This window comes from Triticum aestivum, chromosome 4A (genome assembly GCF_018294505.1).
Source record: "Triticum aestivum cultivar Chinese Spring chromosome 4A, IWGSC CS RefSeq v2.1, whole genome shotgun sequence".
NCBI classification, from domain to species: domain Eukaryota; kingdom Viridiplantae; phylum Streptophyta; class Magnoliopsida; order Poales; family Poaceae; genus Triticum; species Triticum aestivum.
Window position 1 is genome coordinate 427,573,479 of NC_057803.1, and position 5,127 is coordinate 427,578,605.

The window sequence follows — 5,127 nt, forward strand, 5'->3', positions numbered from 1 at the left end:
CCTCAGTAGGGAAAGCCAAAAACTAACTGTCATGATATAACGTGAGACTGGTCAACCACTCGATGACCTAGGGGAATCTTCGGGATTCCTCCGCCTTGACGAAGGGCCGTTTCCCGGCCAGGCATGTACACGCCCCGAATTCGGATGAGCGCAGAGCCACCAGGGGATATATAGTAGCCCCACTGTCAAAGTCCTCTGGCTAAGTGAAAGTGTTAAAGCATTATAGTCCGATTTCCTAGTTCGCTGCGCTATCACCTCCTTAATGGACCAAGACATTGGATCAAGTGTGAACATGCGTCTTCTGCGAACACCCCCGCATTATATGCGTGGGGGCTGAAGCCGACGAGTGCCATCTTTCAGGTTATATTTTTCCCTAATAATAAAGCACGGATTGACTCCATGGGTTCACCGTCACAATACGCTTTTTCCCAGTCGCAATACACTTTTAAAATTCGTATAGACAAAATCGTAATATAAACGAGGTGGTACTAATAGTATGATGTTAGCACGTTTTCACCGTCGCGTCCTTTCTACACAAAGGTCACTGTACTATTTAGTAATTCGGCCCGCATTCCTCATATTAACTGAACCTGGAGCGGTACGAGTGATAGAATAGAAAAACAAACCCAGCCTTCCTCTCGATCTCATCTGGACATCCAGCCCCGCCCCGCCCCTCACAGCCGTCCGCCGCCGCCTCCTACCCCGCCGCCGCGCCTACCCCTACACCAAGTGCCAACACACTCGCACCCATCCACTACCGGGGACTCGCGGCCTTCTACCGCCGGTGGCACTCGACGTCGCGGCCATTGGCGGCTCCCCGACCTTGCTACCATGGCGCCTCCGGGACTCCTCCCCGCTGCTTCCACCTTGACATTGGTTTCCCCAACACCGCTGGCTTCGCCACTAGGACTCCTTCTAGGCACACTCTATCTGCCGTCGGACCCATCCGCCTGGTTCCAATGGTGAACATCGCCACCACCCTATTGTGAGGCGAGGTGATGTTCTTCGAACTGCCGGCTTGATTCTGCCTAGGTAATTTCTTCTTTCTACTGTACCACTTCATAGAAAAATTTGACTGCCTAAAAATTCCCCAATTTGGTACACTTTTTTTTATCAGAGTGAGCTTTTCAACGGAAATTATACTTTGATCCTATCCAATCTTACCGTGACAGTAATATATTCCCCTTTCCTTTATATGAAAGGAAAATTGCGGCTCTTTATCATATTGTCATTATATTGTAACCGTGTGCAAGTGTGTTCAGTTCAACTAGATGTAACTCATTGACATATGAGATTCCATTGGGCCTGATAATCTTGAATTTTGCTTCACAATTTAAAATGTAGTATTAGACCTAGAGTTTTTATGTATTACAGAACCTGTCCTATAAATATGCCAGTTACAAATAAAGGTGATATTGATGTGGAAACACAACACACATGTAGTAGATAAATTGTATGAAGTAAATCGCCTTGGAATGATGGTTGCTGAATGTTACAATTATAGTCATCTACCTGGACGACCTTCAAGCACCAATAACTTAATCCTTTTAGGTTTTGTTCTTCTTTCTTTGGTACAAACATAATATTGGTTGGTGCTTCCCAATACTTGGATGTGAAAAATAAAGAAGTTTTACATTTTAAGAACTAATAGATTTTTAACAAGAAAATATGGTCCAAGTGGGACTACTACTTCTAAATATTTTGTCTTTCACGGAAGGGGATATCATACTTCTCCTAATCAGGATTGTTGTGTAATGGAATGATGGTAGGATGGTAAGTAACTACATCCTTTTTTGGTATGGCAAAGAAAAAAATACATCTTACCCATTAGATGATTTGCATCTGCAACTGAATAATAATGGAAGAAAAAGGAGTAGAGGCTTTACCTAATGTACCTACAGCAACAATGGGTTGCACCACCAAACATCACTAGAGGACTAGGAAGGAAAACGGTGATTTTTCAATCAGGTTCTATTGGCCGTTCTAGCATTAGCATCATGAAGATTCTGGAACAGTGCACGACATGCCCAATCCCAAGGTCTTCCCTTAGCTGGTGAAGCACATGAGCCGGTGTCAAGCAATATCCCCTGTATACTTTGTCCTTGTGTTCTTTCCAGGTATGCATCCATATCAGCTGCATCAGGGAGCTCCATTCACAGTGGTACTACTTCCGAACGTGTAGAACATGCAATTGTATGTAAATCGCCTTGAAATGATGGTTGCTGAATACTGCATTATGCTTGATAGTCGTCTACCTGGACGACTTTAAGCGCTAATAGGTAAATCCTTTTAGATTTTGTAGTTCTTTTCAGTACAGAGATAATTCTGTTTCTTGCTTCCCAATTTTTGGACGACAAAACAGAGAGGCTTTACATTATAAAAGTTACAGTAATAGATTATAAATAAGAAAATAAGGTCCAAGCCAGACTCCAACTTATAAAGGTTTTGTCTTTCACGTAAGGGGATATCATACTTCATCTAATCATGGTTGTCGTGTAACCTAATGATGCTTAGTTACTACATCCATAGAGAAAATGAACATGGAGATATTCTCATGTCCATAGTTTCCAGCGATGAGAATGGGCTACCCGGCATTGCTCGGCTGCTGAAACTGAGCAAACTTTGTGTAGTTATTCATGGTAGAAATTCCTACTTAAATTATCTATTTCTCCAGATTGAGAAACTGCATACATGCCTTCGTCAATGCGCAATCGAACAGCCGTCAGGTGGTGATGAGAGGACTACTAAAAGCAAGGGAAACACACTTAAGTTTGCTATCCACAGTTTCTTCAGAATCTAAATACCAGTGGCATCACAAGTGGGCTTCTCAATTAATCCAAAAGATCCATCAGGTTGCAAAGATAAAAACAATGAACAGAACATATCTGAAAGCGGCCCAAGCATCCTCTACTACTTTCGTTTAGATGTTATTTATCTTGCTCTATGTTGACATATTTTCTTCTTTCGTAGATGCAAAGCATCCAGGATGTGATCAATCATATGCTGGAGAATGGCATTGAGACCTTACTTCACTGGATAATGGCATTTATATGCGATTCCAGTCCTTTCACAGTGCAGGTGAACTGGAAATTCTATCAAAGACAACTGTCCTTTCTTTAGTGTGCGTGCATGATATTACATGATTAAACATAGCATTTTTAACTTCATTTAGTTGTCTGTATTATTCTCTATGTGCTATTACCAACAAAAATAGTGTTACCTCCGTACCAGGCCTTCCAAATATCTTATATTTTGGTACGGAGGTAGTACTTTTAGCCTGCAAAGCGACTTCTATGCCCATTGTGGCAATAATGTGTTTGCACCACTGAAGAGATAACTTATTTTTTTTCATTGTAAGAAACACATCATGTTTCTTCCCCATAATTTAAGTGTGTGCCATGTTATCTTTGTTCATGTTGCTGGCTGTACATTTTCAGTATTCTCAGGATATATCTGATTATGATGATGTTCCGTACTGCTCTAGAGCCGACAACTTTTTGGACTGCTCGATGTTTATAACCAATGAGACTAATTTTTTGGTTGTTGGCTGGAGCTATCACTATGACTGAAATTTTCTTTCCACCCAAGTAAATTTATATGGTCATCAAAAACCAACGACAGGTCAACACTTGTCAGCAGTTTGCAATTTGTATTACAGTATGCCTAAGCCAATGTTCAGACAATGTTGTTTTAGTTAGGAAATGTAGAAAACATGGTCATGATTTATGTAGATTGGACAGTCCCTTCAAACTGCAGTCTTTGATCTAGAGTGGACAATCTAACTATATGTTTCCTTTTACAAAATGACTATATGTTCCATGAATTCACTGCTTATTTTGGCCAGATCAGATTAAACTAGGTCTTGATTTCAAGGTTCAGTTAAGGCAGTTGGTGCAGGTTTGTTTGCTGTAATACTAACTGTGCTATTTAGACAGAGACATTTGCTCTTTCTCATTCCTCGACATTTTCCTTTGCTACCAAGATTTTTCATTCTAGGTTGTGGAAAACGCATGTCGCGTTCCTTCTACAAGTCGTCATGAGCTGGGACATAGAAGAAGAGAGCCGACGAGAAGTCGCAAAGCGGTTCGCTCCGGTGTCGCTGCCAATGGCGCTGCACAAAGTGCAGATCGCAGCCCTCAACGTGGTCCAAGTCTATCTCCGCCAGGTACGGTGCCATGAGGAAACACCCAAGGTACATGTGTGTGTGGGCGCTAATATAGATTAACTACAGATATGTACATCGATCCCATCAGTGATCGCCTTGTAAATCAGCAGCAGCCAGTAGTACACGAATTCTCTTATAAATACTTAAAAAACATCCTACTTATTTTAACTCAAAATTAAGCTACTATTGTTCTAAAAATAATAAAATCACTTGACTTCGAAAACAATATTCTGGTTGAATTTAAGGTGACTTGCATATACTTAATGCTTTAGTCTATTCTTTCAAAGTGGAAGTTTAAAATACTTATTTTAGATTTTATATGGTGGAGAAATAATTTATTAGAAATAATTATGGATTTTTAAATAACTTCAACATTAAATGTTGTTGAACATGCCATAAGTTGGTGATGCTTGAACCGAAAACTGTCCATGATGCATGCATGTCTCCGTATAGTGTGCTAATGTATCATCGTATATTCTTGTTGTTTTCCTTTACCCACAATAACACATTATTCCGCGCATGTCTTGAATAAATGGATTATCGCTAGCCTGTTTGTATGTACTTTTTAAATCTACATGCAAGGCATGTTGAAATAGACGAGCTGGAATTGTGGAACAGATTCCTAGATTGTATACCACCTTTTCTAGATTAGAAGAGAATGTGATATATTTTTCTCCCGTTGCAACGCACGGGCCCTTTTGCTAGTACATATATACATAAACGGCCGCACAGGAGGCATCATAGTACTTTCGAAAAAAGTATAAATACAGCCTGGATAAACTTAATAAAACATTGTTTTTACAATGGGAATACATGTCACTCAAACATAATATTCTTCGAGCACTGAGCCTCTATCGAACGAGCGCCTTCAAGAACTTCTTCAAAGTAGTGCTCGGCAGCCACTCGGCCTATGGACGAACCCTGTGACGCAATAGTGGTGGCATCCATCTCCACCCAATATG

The 5,127-nt window shown here is 40.7% G+C and overlaps 1 long non-coding RNA gene across 2 annotated transcripts; it reads left to right on the forward strand.

Moving 5' to 3' along the window:
• Nucleotides 1–631: 631 nt before the first annotated feature.
• LOC123086214 (uncharacterized) lies at nucleotides 632–4,885 on the forward strand. Of its 2 annotated transcripts, none has more exons than XR_006440680.1 (3): nucleotides 632–2,117; nucleotides 2,971–3,078; nucleotides 3,845–4,885. It is a non-coding gene; the product is annotated as an uncharacterized lncRNA (long non-coding RNA). The 2 variants fall into 2 exon arrangements; XR_006440679.1 differs by having other exon boundaries at nucleotides 3,850–4,885.
• The last annotated feature ends 242 nt before the right edge of the window (nucleotides 4,886–5,127 follow it).